The following is a 24,930-nucleotide window of genomic DNA, read 5'->3' on the forward strand; positions in this document are numbered from 1 at the left end:
GAGAAAGCCCTGGTCCCAGGACGAGAGATTCCAATCTCACACAGTCTTATATAAAACAGCAGCAAGTCTTTATTGTCCTTTAGCAATGATACAACGCACTTATGCCCAGCAGCACACAGCAGTTCATATATCAGCCGTGTACTCCAATTGTATACAGGGGTCTTCCCTCCTCTCCTCTCCTCCAAGTTGTATCCTAGCAGGATGGGCTGTAGGGGGCCATCAATACCCCTTGCACCCACCCCAAGAGTAGATCCTCTGGGTGAGGCTGGATGTTCTCCCCCTCACCCCCTGAGCAGGGTGAGGGGCATTGGTCCACCTCTATAGTTCTGTCCGCTCTACTCAGAGGGGCTCTGAGTATTTCTTCCAAGCACCGTTCTCACTCTAAGCATGGCTTCTCCTGTCACCATACAGAACTACCACTCTGCTCTCCAGATTCTGACACACCAGCCAGACACTCCAACTCCACAGACTGAACTCTCACCGACTCCTCAGACTCAACACCATCCAGAACTGACTCACACACACACAGGACTGCCCACTAAATAGATACAGCCCTGCCCCTTATGATGTCAGCAGGACCCCCCCCACCCCCCCCCCCCCGCCCCCCTGTGTCTATGCCTTCCACACAGTCAGGAGCCTACCTCTATCACTCAAAGCAGGGCTTGTGGGAGGGGAAAACCCATGGTTACTACTGGCGCCTGCCCTTACCAGGGCTTACTCCAGTAGGAGAAGGAGAAGTAGCCCGCTCATTCCAACAGGGGCTACACATGTATCAAAACAGTTCTTTTGCCAAAAAAAAAAACCACATATGAATCTAGAATTATCTTTTGTTTTACTTATAAGTGGGAACGCTGTAAAGCAATTACTATTACACAAAAGTGTTTGCATTTCAGCAGCCGATTATAAGGCTAACCTTCTGATTGAAAAGTGAATTCCAAGTGCAAAATGGTAAACAAATAATTTTCATTTAACGTTAATTTATGGTTATTAATGCTAGACTAAGGAGCATACAATTATGTAAGAAATCACTGCTGTGAGATTGAATTCTCTTGACTGATTGCCAAACAGAATACATAAACAACATTAAAAAGGATGTGAGTTGCAAAAAAATGTTTTAGGATAGAGAAACGATATAGGGAAAGAATAATGACATAAGCTCTTATTTACTATGCAGTGTTATGCCATAACATGACGAGAAGATAGGATGGCGGTGCACAGCCGAAAAAATCGCCAAGGATTGGAATTCCAAGCAGTGGAAATTATTTATTGGCACATATATGACAGGATAAAAAACATTCTAAAGCGCCGTTGTGCGCGAAATGCCAATGCGCCAATAAATCTCTTTCACTGCTCTGAATTCCAACCCTTGGTGATTTTTTTCGGCTGTGCACCACCATCCCGTCTTCTCGTCTGTATTCCGTCTACCGGCAGGAGCACACCGAACCCAGTCCACATCGGAAGAGACCCCGTACCTCTGTCATTCTCACTGAGATCACATCATGCTATGCTTACTGTGACCGGAGATTGTGAGTACACTACTGTAGGTCTTTACATATGGGAACAGACCTTTTTCCTCCCGCAGTCGCAACATATCTTCAAGACATTATACTGGTACAATCTATCAGAGGTATCACTAACCGGGACTGTCATTGTATTTCTTCATCTGAACACAGTTTACATTTTCTTACAACACCTACAGTATTCATGCCCACTGCTGATTTACTGCTCACTAGGTTTTTTCAAGCACTGTTTTTCCAAATACCTCTGCTCTCTGCCATAAAATAACTTCCAGTCGGCATTGGCCATTAAGTGTTGTCTGGCACTATAATGTGTCTTATGACATTGCACCACTAAGTAAACATGGGCTATAGGGACCTATTAACTAAACTTCGATAAGTTAAGTGCATTGCCGAGCAGGTTTGCATGTTCTTACCGCACTATAAGAAATGTGTGTGAAAACAGTATTCACTGAGAAAAATCACATCACACTACTTTGTATGTTTAGTTTTTTCCAAATACTTATCGCACTACTTGTGTTTTCTTAAACTGCAGTCTGAAAGAGCTACATCTCCCTGCACAGCTCTTACAGACGATCATGCAGTTTAAATGTTAATTTTAATAACAGAGAATTGTAGCAGGGGGCCTCCTGAGCTGAACCGCATTCATTTCAGCTTCGGGACCCCAGTTCAATGTTTCAGCTCCTCTGTGAATGTCAGACAAAAGTGAAGTTCCTCGCTCTCACTTCCTGTCCCTCCCTTCTCCGGAGTGGACGCTTCTGATTGGCTCTCCTTGTGCCCGCTTCCTCTGGTGGAAACAAGAGGAGGGGCACTCCTTCGCTCAGTGTGACGTGGCCTTGTCTGTCGGCCAGTCACAGCACAGGTGGGTGGGCTTTCGGCTTTCGCGCGACTCCGCTCCTTTTGCAGGGGTTCTGGGTTTTGGTGCCAAACCCTTGCTCATCTCCCGCCACATTTCTCTAACAGTCTCTTTGCACGCTTCACGTGCGCGATCCAGGATTGGCAGGAGTCACCATTTTGGTTCGGCTGCTAACTGCTGGGCCGTGGATGGCGCTGCTGTCGCCATTTTTAACTCTTTTTTGCTCCGCGGAGCACATGTAGTGATGGCCGCCATCTTTAATGAGCCCTCCAAATGTTTAATTTAACTATTCTCAGTGTCTAGTGCATAACTCGTTCCTAGACACTGACTATCCTCAGGCTGCTCACTGAATGCTCTCTGCATGCTCTCTGATTGCTTTGCCCACTGATATGATGTGGCATACCCCAGGCAAGGCAGAACTCTTTCGCTGTGCACCGCACTCGCTGACGATTCCTGCAAGTACTCTGTGGTGTGTTTTATGTGGGTGCTGGCTAGTGTACCAGGCATCTCCCTAAGTACGGGCATCTCCTACTTTTGGCCACTCATAGTGCAGGCCCTGGGCCATGGTCCCTTGACAAGTTAACAGACTAACCCCCCCCAGTTGCCTCACACTATCTGCCTCACGGGACTAGGACAGCTCCACACCCATCTTACAACACCCTCTTAGGGCACCCAGGGCGTACTGTGCGAGAGTCCACGCTCCACTGACTACCCCTGGTATGCATATACAGTATGCCCTACTCTCTCCAGTACTTGCATGGAAGGTGCACTTTACACTTCCAGCTCTGCTTCGCTGAAAGTCTGTCCTGTTCTGGATCTCAGCAGCTCGCCTCCAAATGTAACCCATGTTCCCCCCCCCCCCCCCCCGGTCGCAGACTGGACCCCTAGGGTGTAGAGAGGGCTGGCTACGTGTACTATGGTGGTGCGTACCTGTGAGGAACAGGAGGGCCTGAGTCTCCCGCGATGGTATAGGGGATAACAGGGACAGGCTTCTGGGGTATATGCCTCCATCTTCTTAGCAATAACGGTGCAGCGCCTCCATCTCTGGCGAGCCCTGTAGGGGTAGGGTGAAATCCTCCCAGAGAAGCCCTGGTCTCAGGGCTAGAGATTTCAGTCTCACACACAAGTCTTTGATAAAAGCTGCAATGTCTCTTTATTCTCTCTGTAGCAGCACACAGCAGCAGTTCATACACAGCAGCAGTTCATGTACAGTGTACAGGGTCTTGTCCTCCTCTCCTTCTCCTCCAGGCTGTACCCCTGCAGGATGGGCTGTATGGGGCTTCAATACCCCTGACACCCACCCCAAGGTTATACCCTCTGGGTGAGGCAAGATCCCCCCCTCACCCCCTGAGCAGGGTGAGGGGCATTGGTCCACCGCACTATAGTGCTATCAGATCTAAACAGGCTGGTCTTTAGCTTCTCCTCCTAGCACAGGTATCACTCTAATCATGACCTCTCAGGTCAGTCACTCCAGCACTCTCAGCTCCCAGGACATCTACCACCCCACTACAATCCCTGACTGATATCATCCAGTTTCTTGAATCAATTTCTTCACTGAATGTTAAGAGTGAGCTGTTAGTTCTTGGGGATTTCAACTCCAATTGTCTTGAAAGTAAAAACAACAAAATCAAGATACAACTCAAGTCACTTAACCTAACGCAACTCATTTCCAAACCCACACGAACAAACCTGAAATGTCACAACCATTCCTTGCTAAACTGGATCCTATTCTCTAGACCATATTTGAAAGTCCAGAAAGGGTTCTGCCCCTGCCCCAGTACCATAACCAGTATGGTCCAAGCAACTCCAAAAATTAGATAAACCTACATTCCCAACTACTGCACATGATTGAGTCGAACATCTACATACAGCCAACCCCTTGCATCAACAATGGGTTGCTGCCACCAAATTTTCAGCCCGTGTATAATCAAAGTAAATATTAGTTGACACAAGTTTACATGCAATACTGTACAGTAGAACTGTCATTCCAAAATGACCCGTATTTGCGTTTCACAGACCACGCATGCACCTACATTAAAAGACCTGGATATGCATTCTTTCGACCACACAAGTGCCTACATTAAAAAAGTGTTCCATAGACCATGCATATGCATAATGTACTGTTATTATTTCTGGTTTATTAATAGGGTAGAGCAGTGGTTCCCAAACTTTTTCGGTTCAAGGCTCCCCAAGGTGATCAGCATTTTTCCGCGGCGCCCAAAGTAAAAACAAAGGTGTATATACATACCTAACAGTTGCAGTGCGCAGTTGGTGTCTCTCTCAGACACTCTCACACACTCTCACTCTCTCTCACACACTCTCACTCTCTCTCTCAGACCTCACTCTCTCTCTCAGACCTAACTCTCTCTCTCAGACCTCACTCTCTCTCTCAGACCTCACACTCTCCCTCAGACCTCACTCTCTCCCTCAGACCTCACTCTCTCCCTCACTCTCTCTCTCTCCCTCACTTTCTCTCTCCCTCACTCTCTCTCTCTCTCTCTGACCTCACTCTCTCTCTCCCTCAGACCTCACTCTCTCTCCCTCAGACCTCACTCTCTCTCTCTCTCTCCCTCAGACCTCACTCTCTCTCTCTCTCTCTCTCTCTCTCCCCCTCCGACCTCACTCTCTCTCTCTCCCTCAGACCTCACTCTCTCTCAGACCTCTCTCTCTCAGACCTCTCTCTCTCAGACCTCTCTCTCTCTCAGACCTCTCTCTCTCTCTCAGACCTCTCTCTCTCTCTCAGACCTCTCTCTCAGTCTCTCAGACCTCTCTCTCTCAGACCTCTCTCTCTCAGACCTCTCTCTCTCTCTCTCAGACCTCTCTCTCTCAGACCTCTCTCTCCCTCTCTCTCAGACCTCTCTCTCTCTCAGACCTCTCTCTCTCTCTCTCAGACCTCTCTCTCTCAGACCTCTCTCTCTCTCAGACCTCTCTCTCAGACCTCTCTCTCAGACCTCTCTCTCTCTCTCTCAGGCCTCTCTCTCTCAGACCTTTCTCTCTCACAGACCTCTCTCTCTCTCTCAGACCTCTCTCTCAGACCTCTCTCTCTCAGACCTCTCTCTCTCTCTGTCTCTCAGACCTCTCTCTCAGACGTCTCTCTCTCTCAGACCTCTCTCTCTCTCAGACCTCTCTCTCTTAGACCTCTCTCTCAGACCTCTCTCTCTCTTTCTCTCTCAGACCTCTCTCTCTCAGACCTCTCTCTCTCAGACCTCTCTCTCTCTCAGACCTCTCTCTCTCTCAGACCTCTCTCTCTCTCTCTCTCAGACCTCTCTCTCTCTCAGACCTCTCTCCCTCTCTCTCAGACCTCTCTCTCTCTCAGACCTCTCTCTCTCTCTCTCAGACCTCTCTCTCTCTCTCTCTCTCTCAGGCCTCTCTCTCTCTCAGACCTCTCTCTCTCTCAGACCTCTCTCTGTCTCGCTCACAGACCTCTCTCTCTCTCTCTCAGACCTCTCTCTCTCAGACCTCTCTCTCTCAGACCTCTCTCTCTCTCTCAGACCTCTCTCTCTCTCTCAGACCTCTCTCTCTCTCTCAGACCTCTCTCTCCCTCTCTCTCAGACCTCTCTCTCTCTCAGACCTCTCTCTCTCTCTCTCAGACCTCTCTCTCTCAGACCTCTCTCTCTCTCAGACCTCTCTCTCTCTCTCTCAGGCCTCTCTCTCTCAGACCTCTCTCTCTCTCAGACCTCACTCTCTCTCTCTCCCTCACTTTCTCTCTCCCTCACTCTCTCTCTCTCTCCCTCACTCTCTCTCTCCCTCAGACCTCACTCTCTCTCCCTCAGACCTCATTCTCTCTCTCTCTCTCCCTCAGACCTCACTCTCTCTCTCTCTCTCTCTCTCCCCCTCCGACCTCACTCTCTCTCTCTCCCTCAGACCTCACTCTCTCTCAGACCTCTCTCTGTCAGACCTCTCTCTCTCAGACCTCTCTCTCAGACCTCTCTCTCTCTCAGACCTCTCTCTCTCTCTCAGACCTCTCTCTCAGTCTCTCAGACCTCTCTCTCTCAGACCTCTCTCTCTCTCTCAGACCTCTCTCTCTCTCTCTCTCTCAGACCTCTCTCTCCCTCTCTCTCAGACCTCTCTCTCTCTCAGACCTCTCTCTCCCTCTCTCTCAGACCTCTCTCTCTCTCAGACCTCTCTCTCTCTCTCTCAGACCTCTCTCTCTCAGACCTCTCTCTCTCTCTCTCAGGCCTCTCTCTGCCTCGCTCACAGACCTCTCTCTCTCTCTCAGACCTCTCTCTCTCTCAGACCTCTCTCTCTCAGACCTCTCCCTCTCTGTCTCTCAGACCTCTCTCTCTCTCAGACGTCTCTCTCTCTCAGACCTCTCTCTCTCTCAGACCTCTCTCTCTTAGACCTCTCTCTCTCTCAGACCTCTCTCTCTCTTTCTCTCTCAGACCTTTCTCCCTCTCTCTCAGACCTCTCTCTCTCTCAGACCTCTCTCTCTCTCTCAGACCTCTCTCTCTCTCTCAGGCCTCTCTCTCTCTCAGACCTCTCTCTCTCTCAGACCTCTCTCTGTCTCGCTCACAGACCTCTCTCTCTCTCTCTGACCTCTCTCTCTCAGACCTCTCTCTCTCAGACCTCTCTCTCTCAGACCTCTCTCTCTCTCTCAGACCTCTCTCTCTCTCAGACCTCTCTCTCCCTCTCTCTCAGACCTCTCTCTCTCTCAGACCTCTCTCTCTCTCAGACCTCTCTCTCTCTCTCTCAGACCTCTCTCTCTCAGACCTCTCTCTCTCTCTCAGACCTCTCTCTCTCTCAGGCCTCTCTCTCTCAGACCTCTCTCTCTCTCAGACCTCTCTCTGCCTCGCTCACAGACCTCTCTCTCTCTCTCAGACCTCTCTCTCTCTCTCAGACTTCTCTCTCTCAGACCTCTCTCTCTCTCTGTCTCTCAGACCTCTCTCTCTCTCTCAGACCTCTCTCTCTCAGACCTCTCTCTCTCTCTCTCAGACCTCTCTCTCAGACCTCTCTCTCTCTCTCAGACATCTCTCTCTCTCTCTCTCAGACCTCTCTCTCTCTCAGACCTCTCTCTCTCTCAGACCTCTCTCTCTCTCAGACCTCTCTCTCTCTCTCTCAGACCTCTCTCTCTCTCTCAGACCTCTCTCCCTCTCTCTCAGACCTCTCTCTCGCTCTCTCAGACCTCTCTCTCTCTCTCAGACCTCTCTCTCTCTCAGACCTCTCTCTCTCTCTCTCAGACCTCTCTCTCTCTCTCTCAGGCCTCTCTCTCTCTCAGACCTCTCTCTCTCTCAGACCTCTCTCTCTCTCAGACCTCTCTCTGTCTCGCTCACAGACCTCTCTCTCTCTCTCAGACCTCTCTCTCTCCCAGACCTCTCTCTCTCTCAAACCTCTCTCTCTGTCTCTCAGACCTCTCTCTCTCTCAGACGTCTCTCTCTCTCTCAGACGTCTCTCTCTCTCTCTCAGACCTCTCTCTCTCTCAGACCTCTCTCTCTCTTTCTCTCTCAGACCTCTCTCTCAGACCTCTCTCTCTCTCAGACCTCTCTCTCTCAGACCTCTCTCTCTCTCAGACCTCTCTCTCTCTCTCTCAGACCTCTCTCTCTCGCTCTCTCAGACCTCTCTCCCTCTCTCTCAGACCTCTCTCTCTCTCAGACCTCTCTCTCTCTCTCAGACCTCTCTCTCTCTCAGACCTCTCTCTCTCTCTCTCAGACCTCTCTCTCTCTCTCTCTCTCAGGCCTCTCTCTCAGACCTCTCTCTCTCTCAGACCTCTCTCTCTCTCAGGCCTCTCTCTCTCTCTCAGACCTCTCTCTCTCTCAGACCTCTCTCTCTCTCTCTCTGAGCCCTCTCTCTCTCTCTCTCTCTCTCTCTCTCTCAGACCTCTCTCTCTCAGACCTCTCTCCCTCTCTGACCTCTCTCTCTCTCTGACCTCTCTCTCTGGCCTCTCTCTCTCTGACCTCTCTCTCAGACCTCTCTCTCTCTCAGACCTCTCTCTCTCAGACCTCTCTCTCTCTCTGACCTCTCTCTCTCTCTCTCTGACCTCTCTCTCTCTGACCTCTCTCTCTCTCAGACCTCTCTCTCTCTCAGACCTCTCTCTCTCTCAGACCTCTCTCTCTCTCAGACCTCTCTCGCTCTCTCTCTCTCTCTCTCTCTCTCTCAGACCTCTCTCTCTCTCAGACCTCTCTCTCTCAGACCTTTCTCTCTCTCTCTCTCTCTCTCTCTCTCAGACCTCACTTTCTCTCAGACCTTACTCTCTCTCAGACCTCACTCTCTCTCAGACTTCACTCTCTCTCAGGCCTCACTCTCTCTCAGGCCTCACTCCTCTCTCAGGCCTCATTCTCTCTCTCTCAGGCCTCACTCTCTCTCAGACCTTACTCTCTCTCTCAGACCTCACTCTCTCTCTCAGACCTCACTCTCTCTCTCAGACCTCACTCTCTCTCTCAGACCTCACTCTCTCTCTCTCAGACCTCACTCTCTCTCTCTCTCTCTCTGACCTCAATCTCTCTCTCTCTGACCTCACTCTCTCTCTCTCTCTGACCTCACTCTCTCTCTCTCTGACCTCACTCTCTCTCACAGACAGACACTCTCTCTCTCACAGACAGACACTCTCTCTCACAGACAGACACTCTCTCTCTCGCAGACAGACACTCTCTCTCGCAGACAAACACTCTCTCTCGCAGACAGACACACACTCTCTCTCTCAGACCTCTCTCTCTCTGACCTTCTCTCAGACCTCTCTCTCTCTCAGACCTCTCTCTCTCAGACCTCTCTCTCTCAGACCTCTCTCTCTCAGACCTCTCTCTCTCTCAGACCTCTCTCTCTCTCTCTCAGACCTCTCTCTCTCTCTCTCAGACCTCTCTCTCTCTCTCAGACCTCTCTCTCTCTCTCTCTCTGACCTCTCTCTCTCTCTCTCAGACCTCTCTATCTCTCTCTCTCTCTCTCTCAGACCTCTCTCTCTCTCAGACCTCTCTCTCTCAGACCTTTTTCTCTCTCTCTCTCTCTCAGACCTCACTCTCTCTCAGACCTCACTCTCTCTCAGACTTCACTCTCTCTCAGGCCTCACTCTCTCTCAGGCCTCACTCTCTCTCAGGCCTCACTCTCTCTCTCTCAGGCCTCACTCTCTCTCTCTCAGACCTCACTCTCTCTCTCAGACCTCACTCTCTCTCTCAGACCTCACTCTCTCTCTCTCAGACCTCACTCTCTCTCTCTCTCTGACCTCACTCTCTCTCTCTCTCTGACCTCATTCTCTCTCTCTCTCTGACCTCACTCTCTCTCTCTCTCTCTCTGACCTCTCTCTCTCTCACAGACAGACACTCTCTCTCTCACAGACAGACACTCTCTCTCACAGACAGACACTCTCTCTCTCAGACAGACACTCTCTCTCGCAGACAAACACTCTCTCTCGCAGACAGACACACTCTCTCTCTCTCGCAGACAGACACTCTCTCTCTCTCGCAGACAGACACTCTCTCTCTCTTGCAGACAGATACTCTCTCTCTCACAGACAGACACTCTCTCTCTCTCTCTCGCAGACAGGCACTCTCTCTCTCTCTCGCAGACAGACACTCTCTCTCTCACAGACTCTCTCGCAGACACTCTCTCTCTCGCAGACAGACACTCTCTCTCTCTCTCACAGACAGACACTCTCTCTCTCTCGCAAACAGACACTCTCTCTATCTCTCGCAGACAGACACTCTCTCTCTCTCTCGCAGACAGACACTCTCTCTCGCAGACAGACACTCTCTCTCTCTCTCGCAGACAGACACTCTCTCTCGCAGACAGACACTCTCTCTCGCAGACAGACACCCTCTCTCTCAGACAGAGGGGAGTGGAGGAGGGGAGAGGAAAGGCAGGAAATCCGTGCAGGCCGCTCCCTGCACACACACACACACACACACACACAAATAAATACACACACACAAATAAATACACACACACACACACAAATAACTAAATACACACACACACAAATAAATACACACACACACACACACACAAATAAATACACACACACACACACAAATAAATACACACACACACAAATAAATACACACAAATAAATACACACACACAAATACACACACATAAATAAATACACACAAATAAATACACACACACAAATAAATACACACACACAAATAAATACACACACACACACACAAATAAATACACACACACACACACAAATAAATACACACACACACACAAATAAATACACACACACAAATAAATACACACAAATAATACACACACACAAATAAATACACACACACAGATAAATACACACACACAAATAAATACACACACACACACACACATACACACACACACAAATAAATACACACACACACACACACAAATAAATAAATACACACACACACACACAAATAAATATACACACACACACACACACAAATAAATATACACACACACACAAATAAATACACACACACAAATAAATACACACACACACAAATAAATATACACACACACACACAAATAAATATACACACACACACAAATAAATATATACACACACACACAAATAAATACACACACACACAAATAAATACACACACACATAAATAAATACACACACACCCACAAATAAACACACACACACACAAATAAATACACACATACACACAAATAAATATACACACACACACACACAAATAAATACACACACACACAGATACACACATTGAAGAGCAGTGGAGAGCAGAGGCAGCGACGGATGTGAGGGGGGGTTTGGGGGGAGGAGGTCCGTGCAGGCAGCTCCCTGCACACAGTCACAGGGCAGGCAAATGTACAACTCTCCCCTCCCCCTCCCTTCTCCTATCACCCCCCTACCTTCTCCTATCACCCGGGGCAGAAGGGGACGGGACTCCGCGCAGACAGAGGAGCAGGAGCAGGAAGGCAGACACACACACTCACCGTGTGCTCTGCACAAAGCCCCGCCCCGGCTTCCTCTCTGCCTGCAGCCAATCCCCTGCGGCCCGGCCGGCATGAAGGAGGGATGGTGGGGAGTGATGATCGGAGGGATGGTGGGGAGGATAATTGCGGCGCCCCTCTAGGCAAGCCGCGGCGCACCAGGGCGCCGAGGCGTACAGATTGGGAACCGCTGGGGTAGAGTAGATAATCTCACAACTATTTTACAGAATTCAAGCCGGTAAATCGAGAGCCAAAAGAGGATGTCGATGGAAGTCTAAAAACTATTAACATTTTCAACCTTTATAATACTGTAGAGATGTTTTATTTTTATTATAGTGGGCACATATTGGGAACATAGAGACATACAGTATACATTATAATAAACTAATGTTTTGAACGTTTTTTATATTTGATATTTTATATTTAATTCCCTTGCAAATGCAATGCACTGTGACTCGTTGTAATACAAGGGTTTCTACTTTTGTATATTTTTTTTCCTTGTACTCCCCCTCTAGTGGATGAACGGTAATAAAATCCAAAGGCCCAGATCCACAAAAGGGTGCTAAGCTTTAGCACATCTTTAAAGCAGAGCCTGGTTCAATTCCCGGTGTCGTCTCCTTGTCACTTTATCTCCTTGTGCCTCAGGCACCAAAAACATAGATTGTAAGCTCTGTGCCTGCAAAAATGTCTCTGTAAAGCGATACGTAAAACTAGCAGCGCTATATAAGAACATGCTATTATTATTATTAATCCAATTCATATGATATGAATTGGAGTAAAGTAACGCATAACACCATTTTGCAGATCTAGGCCAATGTATGCTCTCCTAAAGCATCTTTTAAAACTTGTTAATAACCATTATATATAATTCAATCTGGTTAAAGGCTTAATTTAAAAAAATATTCAGTTTTATACCATAATAATTAAATTCCATAATCATGAAACAAATTTAAATAGGGCCCCCTGAGATATGATCTTAATATTGTCGGAGCGAGATATAGATTTCAATGCCTGATGTTCTGCCTACAGCAACTAATTGTTACAATAATCAGTTCATTTAGATTCATTCTACCGATTAAGGTATTAATAATGCAATTGTTTCATTGTGTGATAGGTTGATAATAATAAATTATAAAGAAAAGGTCTCTAACAAAATTGCTCCACTGGCTCTTAGAAAATGAGCTATAGTTTTAGACGTGTCATGAATTCCAAGGGTGGCAGCAATGATTGGGATAAAAAAAAAACAATACAAAATTATTCTATACTGACAGCTAATCACTAAAATTATTATCCTCCCTCAAAAAACAGCAAACAAGAACAAAGAACACAAGCTGTAGTCATCTTAAAAACAAAAACTGTGTCAGTAGTAATCATTCAAAATTGTCTGTGTAAGGTGGCACTGGTAATGAAAACAAAAATGTAATTATTTTACAGTACTTCTCAGTTTGATTTTAATTGGAAACACGTGTATTTCGGTAGAAAAATGTGGTATACAATAAACTATACATTTATTTCATATTGATTTTTAGACATTATTTTTCACACTATTACATGTACAGGGCTGCATATAGAAATGTTCTTGCTGGGGGTATGAAGAATACTGGGTGGAAGAAGGGCTGGATAGGGGTGGCTCTTAAAGCTGAGGTACAGTAAAAGAGATCCAGCACTTATAGGATAAGATAAAGGGAGGCAATATCTGTGATCAATTCAGAAAGCTATCCAAATCCGGCATATCAGCAGTGATTTTTGTATAGTAGGTTGTGATACAGTAGGTGGTAAAATATCACAGGAAACATCAGAAAAGATAGTACTATTACTTTAAGTGTAGCAGGACACATATTGTAGAAGTAAAACATACAGTACATTGTATGCAAAAACGAAACAATCTGATGCCTTGTTTTAACCAGCACATTGAAAGAAACGTATTATACTCAAGATGCTCAGAAACAAATGGTAGAGAAACAAAAAAGAAAGCACAAAAACTATCATGGTGCAGTATATCAAAATAAAATGTATTGAATACTATGATGAGATATGTACCTATAAAATCAAGGAATATAAAAGCAGTGGGTTTATAAACCGTAATGGCCAGGTCAAAGCCACGATTCATCGCTTCACGATCCAGATAAAACCTGATGAAGCGGCCCCTCAGCGTCGAAACGCGTTGGATGTTTGGTGCTGTTTGAAACTGTACTGATTAATATTTGCGTTAGTCTCCTTCACTTATGCGGACTTGCTTTTTTTTAGAATTGCCGGTTCGGGGGCGCTGACGTCACTTGAGCTAGATCATTGGAGGTGCGTCGGTGGCTTGGAGATTCCCTCGGCACGGGTGAGCAGCTCCGTCACTCGGCGAGTGAGCGAGTGGAGATTTTCTCTCAGAGGAGATGTGAACAGCCCCCCATGGAGGACCCAGTCCAGAGAGGGAAACCCATACGGCTGCCGTGGACGACCTCCACCATTCAGGGAAGACATTCCCGGTTATTCACCAACTACCCAGTTGATCTGGACCGTGAAGTGACGAATTGTAGTTTCGACCTAGCAGTTACGTTTTTTAACTCACTGCTTTTATATTCCTTGATTTTGTACGTACAATAATCCCTAGTATTCAATACATTTTATTTGTTGCTATACTGCACCATTAGAGGTTTTGCTCTTTCTTTTTTGTCTCCTAGATCTGGATGCCCTGTCATCTTATTGTGTTACAGGAGCAGACGTATTCCCCAGGGGAAGTTTTTTTGTCACTATATTACTACACATAGTTTGATTGATGTTGTCACTTTCATGCCTATAACATTGCACCTTAATAGTATTTTTATTCTATTACACATTGGTTGTTATTTTGAATTTGTATATTCACTTTATATATACAGCTCAACCCCTTTATAACGCTGTGCTTGGGGTCCAAAAAATCACATCACGTTATAAGCGGATCACATTAGAAATAATGTATGCATTGCACAATAAAGTATTTAAGATACCAATAATCCTGTTGTAAAGTATTCATAAATATGAAAATTGGGAGCCACACTTGCATCACGTTATAAGCGGATTTGCGTTGTAACGGATCGCATTATAACGGGGTTGAGCTATATATCACTTGTGTTTTTCAGTATGGTAGTAACTAATTTTCAAATTAAAGGTAATTAGAGACGTATTAGACATTTGCTTTCTCACAAAAATAAGCCAAATTATCCCTGTACACTGACTAATGTGTTTCAAACTAGAAGCAGCAAATATCCTGTAGGTGATACAGTACATGCAGCGGTGAAGACAGACTTGTTTTGGGGAAAATAATGTATGCTTTCATTCAGCCACTTTTCAGCAACATAAAGTATAGGCTTTTCCTAACCCAAGTTCTGCCCCATAAAGTATAGGCTTTTCCTAACCCAAGTTCTGCCCCATAAAGTATAGGCTTTTCCTAACCCAAGTTCTGCCCCATAAAGTATAGGCTTTTCCTAACCCAAGTTCTGCCCCATAAAGTATAGGCTTTTCCTAACCCAAGTTCTGCCCCATAAAGTATAGGCTTTTCCTAACCCAAGTTCTGCCCCATAAAGTATAGGCTTTTCTTAACCCAAGTTCTGCCCCATAAAGTATAGGCTTTTCCTAACCAAAGTTCTGCCCCATAAAGTATAGGCTTTTCCAAACCCAAGTTCTGCCCCATAAAGTATAGGCTTTTCTTAACCCAAGTTCTGCCCCATAAAGTATAGGCTTTTCCTAACCAAAGTTCTGCCCCATAAAGTATAGGCTTTTCTTAACCCAAGTTCTGCCCCATAAAGTATAGGCATTTCCTAACCCAAGTTCTGCCCCATAAAGTATAGGCTTTTCCTAACCCAAGTTCTGCCCCATAAAGTATAGGCTTTTGTAGGTCAAAGTTCAATTTCCCCAGTGTATGAAAGTCCATTTAAGTTTATATATGTCTATATAGATAAATGATGTCCCTTGGCCTCAAGGACAAGGAGATATGACCCACACACCCTGGTGTCCCTTGGGGGTCAAGGACACGCACATGTGTTCTGTACACAGACTATAGAGAGGCAGGGAAACAGTTCACTTTTCTGCCTTTTGAACACCTTTCAAGACCCAGCTGGGCTCGCTAGTAGTCCTGCCTTCCTCCAGGCAGGGATTAACCGCTGCCTGGCCAACACCCAAAAGCTTTATCTATTGTAAACAGACTTGCTCCAATTACACATTCCAATTGGCTACTAATACTATTCATATTCTTCTTCTTAATTGTCAAGCATTAGGGCATTCTACAGTAACGTACTGTATGTCAGGTTTGTTGCACACTGTCCTCTGCATTGCTAGAGTTGTTTGCTCTGTCTGTAATACTTTCCGGATATAAGATGTACAGTATTTATTCCAGTTAATATTATTAAAAAATAAGTGCAAATAGACGTCAGTAGTACCGCAGGTTATACCCTTACATACAGACTTACAAAACATATTTTCAGAGTAAATGTTTAGGAGAAATAGGCCCAGATTTACAGTCATGCTCAGCTCTGAGGCAAGCATATGGACTTTAAGTAGATGCCTTAAGGCTTTCGCACGGTTTAGTAAATATTGCTTACCGGGACATTCTCAAGAGTAGGTTAACCTAAGGAAGATTAAAGAACGTAGATACAACATAGACAATAAACATAGTATAAACATAAGTAATCTGAGTCCAACATAATGATGAGTACCAAAATAATTTTGGCACAGTTACATTTTATGAACAGAATTGGAACATTAGCACATCATTATTCCACCAAAATGCATCCTTAACTTGCATGAACTATGTAATAAATTATTAGATTTCTAAATGTAATTAAGGACATAGCTACTTCAGCCTCTCAAAACACCCCCTTATAATTGCATTTAAATGTTTGCAATGATGTCTTCAAGACTCAAATATTTTGAGTTCATTAGCCTTATTATTTATTTATCAATTTTAAGAAATGTAGTAATGCTATTGCTGTGTATGTTTCAAATTACATTGCAGATAATTCTAAACAGCACATTATATACTAGATTAGGAAGAAAATGATATGTACAATAATTAAATCATATTGCAATTAAGAGGAAGCTAAATATGTTTCATTTAACTTCACCGTCTTAGCCCTGGTTATTGCGCAAGTTTTTTTTAAATGAGCTAAACATACAGTAGGAACAATGCTGTTTTCGACAAATCACAGAGCAGGAGAATTGCTTATTTTGCATTTGCTGGTTCTCAGAAACAATTAGAGGTGCAAATATATTGTGGAAGACAGCTAGATAGTACAGAATCTTCCCAGCTACTATCTTCTCTATAAGTAGATCCAAAACAGTCATTCAACTAAGACTGTGTGAATATGGCCTTTCCAATGTCTTATTTAATTTATTTTGACATAGTCAATTTAATTTGCAACTATATCTAGATAACGTTATGTCTACAGCCTCTAAAGGAATAATAAAAAGCAGGCCTCCATATAAAGCTTCTAAAGAATAAATAGATCAAAATATTTATGATCTCAGCTGAAGTAATGAGAACATTCCGCACAGAAGCCAACATTCCCATTGTTGGAAGCTAGGTCACTATTTTTAACTTTAACTTTAGAGAAACACAACACCTGCACTAAAGCAGCATGACCAGGCGGCTATGTTCCCTCTCCCCACCGGTTCACAATGGAGGCTGGTCATATGAAGAAGGCCTCTTGCATGTTGACCTTCTAATGAAGACACACCTCCTTCACTCCTTCTTTTGTGGTTGTCTGCTGTTAATCTTTTGCATAGGAAAATACATATATATGAATATATAACAAATTTAAAACTAAAAATAATAATTCCTGTAATTTTATTGCAGTGTTTAATTTCTTAGTTAGCTGGCTTGCCAGTCTGATGCCCAATTATTTGGCAATTTGAATTGTAACAGTTGACATACCATTGGTCACACTCCATTTGAGAATGCTCCTCATTATCAATAATGCATCTGCTATTCCAGAGTTACAGCATCAGCAGTGTTCATGAGCTGCAGCTTTGCTGTGGACTCAGGATCAGTCATGATCAGTGATGGGTAGCCTGGTACTGTTATCTGGTTGTTGATATCATTTAATAAAGCTGTAGAGCCTGCAGAGATCAAGGAAGCACTTGCACTAAGGCTGGTTCACTATGACCAGGCGACCCTATCTCCTCCCCCACTAGATCACAAGGGAGGCTAAGGGTTAAGTTATGCTGGAGGGTATCCTCAGGCAGACCCTATAAGGGGGTGTTCACATGAGAAATAAAGAGTATAGAGCAGCAGAAAACTGGATATCCAAGACCGGTGATGGATATCCGGTTTGCTGCTGCTCAGTACTCTTCCTCTTTTCATATTCTGTACTCTGTCTGGGAAGCACCCACCTTGGGATACACGGAAGCTAAGCACAGCTATACTCACAGCTGACACAAACCCCCACTAGCCAGATGGCTGCAAACACCAATGACCCCTGGTTCCTCACAGTAGGTAAGAGTATTACTTTCCTCAAAGCGCCCGGGAAGTGTCAGGGGTCAAATATAATATAAATATATATCCCATGTCAATAACGTATATCTAAGTCCATATGCAGCATAAGCCATCTCCTGAGCACATGACAGTATTTGCATTTTTTGTTCACATGGGAAAACCTATTACTTTGTAACCTCACAATAAAGTGGTACCTCCCTCTATTTTTGGTTATCTGTTGTTACTCTTTTGCATAAAAAAGACATACATATATAAATAGAAAAAATATCAAAGTACTGTAGAAAAAGAATAGTTCATGCAATTTTGTTGGTTGGTGTAGTTTGTCACATCTAGGCGGAGATGGCTTGCCAATCTGAAGCCCAATAATTTGTTGAGTTGAATTGTAGCTCTTAATACAGATGTAGCCAAACTTAACGTTACATGACCGCAGTTTACCCTGGTGCCGGAGGATTAACGCTGCGGGGCGTCCAGTCCAATCAGGAAGCATGGACCCCCCCATCCCCAGCAAGACCACGCAGTCTTTTTCCAGCCACCGCTCCGGAGACGGAAAGTCTTGCTATGTCCATATACTGTGTGTCATGTGATTTTTGCCCATTCAAGTTAGGTAGTGTTTCCCATTATCAATAGTACATCTGCTGGTCTGAAATTCCGGAGTTCCAGCAGCAGCGGGGATCATGAGCCCAGGAACACTGGTCACTGACCACCTTAAACCAGCTTTTTTTTTAAATCTATTTTCTGTTTTCCCTTTTTGTAAGTTGCCTTTTAGAGGCAAGAGTCGAGAACATCAGCTGATATAATTGAAAGTTGGAGTTTGAACTGACTTGTAGCGGGACATGTTTTCTCTCTTCTTTTTGAAGATCATCTGGTTGTTGATATAATTTAATAAAGCTGTGAGTCCTCCTCCCTCTCAAAGAACCATTGTGTTATTTCGTTCAAAGGGAGGGGATGGGCCTCCGGGACCTGCACAAGTCACACGGCCCAGGCCAGGTTATTGGAAAAACAAATACTGTAAATAAGTCAACATTTGTGAATGTATTACGTTACATATGAATATAATATTCATTAACTTTCTACATGAACTGTCAATGATTACTTCATTATAAATTGAGAACAATTGTCCTTGTTATTGATGTTATTTTTATAATAATATGGACTGTAAGAAACTTTCTGTAGACTTCCAATCATTCTGAAGTAATTAGAAAAACATCAATATTTGCCTAGAGATATAAACTAGTCCTTATGGATCACTTTGAGAATGTTATTTAGGAGGTTTTACTATTTTGTATAATTAGATACTAAAGGGCCTATGCACTAAGCGATGATAAAAAAAAATCGCCAGGCTATATAAATTGCCATTTTGACAGTGTTGCTATCATGCTATGCAGAAAGCCCTGAATACCAGTGATAGCAACATTTGCAAAAATGGCGAGTAGCCGGAGACGTGATGATTGACCCTCTGTAAATGGCTCACCTGGAAAGTTCTTTCTGCTGCAGAGAGATCGAGAGCCGCCTCTACCTGCGCAAATTTCGCCCGAAAATATTTTTTTTACATTTTAATTGTATTACTAGTGTATTGTACCAGGGGGTCTCCGGAGCAGAACCACGTTAATTTGAGGTCCAGGACCCCCTGCTTCCTGAGATAAGGCCCCGTTATGGGGTGCAGGTATCTCCTATGCATTTGATTCCCACAGTCATGTGGCGCGGGACATTTCAATGCATAGGAGATACTGACACCCCATAACGGGGCCTTTATCTCAGGAGCAGGGTGTCCCCGAACCTCAAATCAATGCGGTTCTGCTCTGGAGACCCCCTGCTACAATACACTAGTAATAAAACCTTAATTAAAAATGTAACACATTTGTTACCGTGCGGCTATCTGCTATGGTAATGAAGCTCCTTTAATGTAATTTTTATTAATAGTGTGCGGGAGCAGGGGGTCTCCTGAGCTGAACCGCTTTGATTTCAGCCTGAAGGATCCCCTGCTTCCCGAGTTACAGGCCCGGGTATGGGGCATCTGGTGTCGGTATCGCCACCATTTTTAAATCGTCTGCGTAACGTGACCAGGGGTTTTAAATAATGAGGGAAATACCGGCACCCCATATCTGGGCCTGTAACTTGGGAAGCAGATGGTCCCCGAGGCTGAAATCAGTGCGGTTCATCTCAGGAGACCCCTGCTCCTGCACACTAATAATAAAAATTAAATTAAAGCAGCTTCATTACCTTTGCGGATAGACGCTAAGGCAATGAAAAAGTTAAGGCACAATAGCAGCTTTATTGAGGGCAGAGGGGGTGATTGAAGCAGGTACTTAACCCTTCATTCACCCCCTCTGTCCCCAATAAACATTACAATATGTACTAACCAGCAATACACAACCCACCATCCCCTGTGCCCCCACATAAAACCATAATTTATTTTTTTAAACACAGGATTGATACCAAAGACCAGCGGGGGTCCCAGGGTGGTCCCTGTGGGTGTCCGTGGCTCTCCAGGTGGTCCCTGTGGGTGTCTGGGGGTCCTCAGGTGGTCCCCGTGGGTGTCTTTGGGCCACCAGGTGGTCCCCACAGATGTCAGGGTGGTCGTCATGGGTGTCTGGGGGCCCTCCGATGGACCCTGCAGGTGTTCCACCGTGGGTGTCTGGGGATCCTCAGAAGGTCCTCGGGTGGTCCCCGAGGTTCCCCGCTGGCCCGCGGTAACAATCCTGTTGCAAAAAAACAAATGTGGAAGACATTGCAATAAATACACCATCCATGCGGATTCATCAAAAACCTCCAATGGTTACAATCTGTTGACATATTTGTACTTTCCAATCTGCTGATTCAGCAATCCGTTGGCCGATTTTTTAAGAATCAACAGATTGCCGAATCTGAGGAGTGAATTGGCAATAATAAAATAATAATAATATAATAAAAAATGCCATCAGCAGAGATGAAGACTTTGCTCTCTATGCCAACCGCAAAGTAATTAATAAACAAGTTAAAACACAACACAACTTTATCCCGACCTGAAAAGTTTTAGTTTATGACAATTCTCTGCTGTCTATCCTTCAACCAGTTTTCAATTCCGGTGCAATTATTTTTATAGAGACCAATTTGCTTTATTTTGTATACTAAATACTAACCTCTTGTGTGGCACAGTATCAAAAGCCTTTGCAAAATCTAAGTAGACCACATCGACTGCATTACCCATGTCTAAATTCCTACTTACCTCCTCAAAGAAACTAATAGGGTTGGATTGGCAAAACCTATCCTTCATAAATTCATTCTGACTATTACTAATAATGTTGTTACCTATTAGGTATTCCTGAATATTATCCCATACTAACCCCTTCAAGTAACTTGGCCAGTATTGATGTCAGGCTTACAGGTCTGTAATTCCCCAGGTGCGATCTTGCCCCCTTTTGAAGGGAAAATTCTTTAGCGGCGTGAATGTAGTTGATTGGAGATTGAAGTCAGTTGTGACGGAAGTGACATCACTCCTGGCAAAAGAAGCCATCAGTGTTACCAGCTTCCACCAGGAGCAGTTAGCGCTGGACGGACAACACACACACCACCACCCCCGAGATCCGGGCTTTGTGTCCCGCAGCTCCGCCAGGGGGAGGAGAGAGAGAGGGAGTGGGGCTGGTCTGGTAACGGTGAGGAGGGGTTGAGCACGCCACATCCCCTCCCCCCCCCCGCAGCTCCGCGGCCCCACATCACCACATCCCCTGCAGCACCGCATCCCTGCAGCACAGCCAGTGGGAGGGGGGAAGAGCGCTGAGCGTGCTGTTGCTCGGATGGAGGGAGGGGGGACAGGGCTGAGCGTGCCGTGTCCTGTGTCCCATAGATTTGAGGGAGGGGGGAGAGCGCTGAGCACGCCATGTCCCAATAGCTCTGAGGTAGGGGGGAGAGCGCTGAGTGCTCCATGTCTATGTTGCTCTGAGAGAGGGGGGTGGGGGAGAGTGCTGAGTGCGGTGTCCTCAGAGGGGGGAGCATTGGAGAGCCTGGAGGCCATGCTGAGCGCACTCTCCACCCCAGCACCACACTGGCACACACACACTGACTGACACACACACACACAGTGACTAACACACTGAGTGACGCGCACACACACACACACTGATTCATGCGTGTACACACACACACTGACTGACGCACACACACACTGACTGGCGTGCACACACACAGACACACTGACTGACACGCACACTCACTGACTGACACGCACACACAGTGATGCACACATAGTGATGCGCACACACACAAGGAATTCACATTTACTTTAAAAATAGAAGTGCAAATACTTTTTTTTTTTTTTAAATATTGGCACCATGTCTGCTTTACACCAATCTTGTGCTACTGAGCCTGTGGAAATGGAGTCCTTGAATATTAAATGTCATGGTTTGGCTATAACTGAACTTAGCTCCTTAAGAATCCTTGGGTGCATGCCATTGGGGCCATGTGTCTTATTTACTTTAATTTTATCAAGCCGTCTATGCACTTCTTCATCAGTTAACCAATTGTTTATTAATATAGAGGTTGTGACTTTGTCCTTTTGCAATAGTTTTGCAATTGACTCCACCCGGGAAATACAGAGGTAAATAATTTATTTAAAACTTCTGCCTTTTCCTTATCTCTAATAATTTGCTTGCCCAATTCACACTGAAATGAGGCTACAGTATATTCTCTTTTCTAATCTTTTTGTTATTAAGGTACTTCAAGAACTGTTTAGGGTTGATCTTACTTTCTATTGCAATCCTTTTTTCATTTAACATGTTTGCTAATCTGATTCCCTTGTTGCAACTTTTGTTACATATTCAAATCTAAATACAATTTGCATTGTAGAATTGACATTTGAAGCATTGCGTCATGTTGTATACTGTACCTGATTTAAAAAAAAATTAAATTATGTGTATTTTTTATTTTATAATCAGTATTAATAAATATAAATAATTTGTTTCATATATTTTATTTTAGCAATACTGTGAAAATATTTCAATTAGTTAGTGAAACATCCATGTGTCAAAAACCTGTTTTTGTTTATTCATAGGGGGCTATAGTAGTAGTTGAGAGAAGTGCATATTCATGCTATAAAAGCCCTTTCCGATCAGATATGCAGGTGTACAGTAGCTATTCTGTAAGCCATTCTCGCATATCCAAACTATGGGGGCTATGTACTAAGCTCAATGGCTTTGCGTTCTGATTTGGCCAAAAAGCAGGTTCGTTAAAAAGTGAAGCCGGGGACGCGACGCACTAAGGCCTTGAGGCCATTTTTTAACGTACCTGCTCAAAATAGCTCAAAACACCCACAGCGTACGTGATGCTTTTTTCCCCTCTGCTAGCGTTCTTAACCTTTACGTACGCTAGCTGATAGAAAAAAAGCCACTTGTAACATTTGCATGGAGATTTGCCATCTCCATGCAAGGCTGTTACAGGCGATCGTACACTAAATAAAAACATTTTAATAATAGTGTACATGAACAGGGGGTGTCCGGAGCTGAATCGCATTGGTTTCAGGTCCGAGGACCCCCTACTTCAGGAGTTACAGGCCCCGTTATGGGGTGCCGGTATCCCCTGCAGTTTAAAGCTCCCGCGTCACGTGACCGGGTTATTTACATTCTGCAGGGGATACCGGCACCCCATAAAGGGGCCTATAACTGCTGAAGTAGGGGGTCCTCGGACCTGAAACCAATGCGGTTCAGCTCAGGAGACCCCTTGCACATCTACACTAGTATTAAAACACACATAGCAATAAACAATAATTCATTACCGTAGCGGCTATACGCTATGGTAATGAAGCAGCATTAATGTGTTTTAAATAATAGTGTACAGGAGCAGGGGGTCCCCTGAGCTGAACCGCATTGATTTCTGCCTCAGAGACCCCCTGCTTCCCGAGTTACAGGCCCCGGTATGGGGCATCGGAGGCCAATGTCGCCGCCATCTTTATAGCGTCCAAGACGCGACGTGGGCTCTATAAAGATGGCGTCCGCACTGGCACCGATGCCCCAAACCGGGGCCTGTAACTCGGGGAGCAGGGGGTCTCTGAGGCAGAAATCAATGCGGTTCAGCTCAGGGGACCCCAAAGAAGAAAGACGACACAGACGTGGATTTGTTATGGTTTTTTATTTTATGGCTTACCTGTGGATTGGTTCCTGTTCTTCCGGGTCGCATGGATTTCGGTGAGTGGACATCTAATGGTGAGTAAACAAAAGAAAAGTTTATTATTTTTACTTTTACAGGTTTTTATAATTTTTGATTCATGTCTTTATTTTTATTGTGCCTAATCACGTATTCTACTTTATCTACTGTATGCTCTTCTCCAGTACTGTCTCAGTCACAATGTACAGTACATTGTAGCACATTTTCAGATCCTTGTAAAAATATCCATACAAAAATAAACTTTTTTACCAGGAAGTAATACATTGAGAGTTACATCTCGTTTTCAAGTATGTCCTGGGCATAAAGTTATGATGACAAATACATGGTTACAAATACATAGTTACAATGAGTGAAAAGGGTTATACATTATATACAAACTACCAGATGGAGTCATTTCAAGGCACATGGCCTAATTAGCTGACTATTTAAACGGTAATGTGTGCAAAATGTTCATCATCACAGAATAGACAGTCACTACTGTGTATGTTGACTCATACATGCTGTTTTCAACTAATCTACTGTTTCTATATCATTCAGGGGTTGGCAACTCCAGTCCTACAAAACCAACAACATGTCAGGTTCTAATGATATCTCTGCTTCAGCATAGGTGGTTCAATCAGTATGTATGAACCACTGATTAAGGCACCTGTGATGAAGCTGGGATATCATAAAAACCTGACATGTTGGGTATTCTTGAGGAGTATTGTTGGTAACCACTGTTTTATGCAAAAGCACGTATATATACCTAGGTAGTAACCAGAAAAGAAAGAATACTAGCTGAGAGACCCGGCGTTGCCCGGGATGTGAACCGTGAATAAGTATGTGTACTGCTGCGGCACAGTTTATTCGAGCATTTGCCCGTTCTGTGCCGCAGCAGTAGCCTGGCGCGCGCCCGAGAGTGACGGGCGCGCGCCGAAGCAGCGGAAGAGCGCCCTCCGATCGGGGCGCTCTCCCTACCGCTGCCGGGTCCGCCGGGTCCCCCGGAACCCCCTGCCGCTGTCCCGCGATCGCGGGACACCAGGGCTCCCTCGGGGAGCCCCTGGACGCGCGTGCAGGGGGCGCACGCTCCCGAAGACGCGTGACCGCGCGTCTAT

Source organism: Ascaphus truei, chromosome 3, assembly GCF_040206685.1.
Source record: "Ascaphus truei isolate aAscTru1 chromosome 3, aAscTru1.hap1, whole genome shotgun sequence".
NCBI classification, from domain to species: Eukaryota; Metazoa; Chordata; class Amphibia; order Anura; family Ascaphidae; genus Ascaphus; species Ascaphus truei.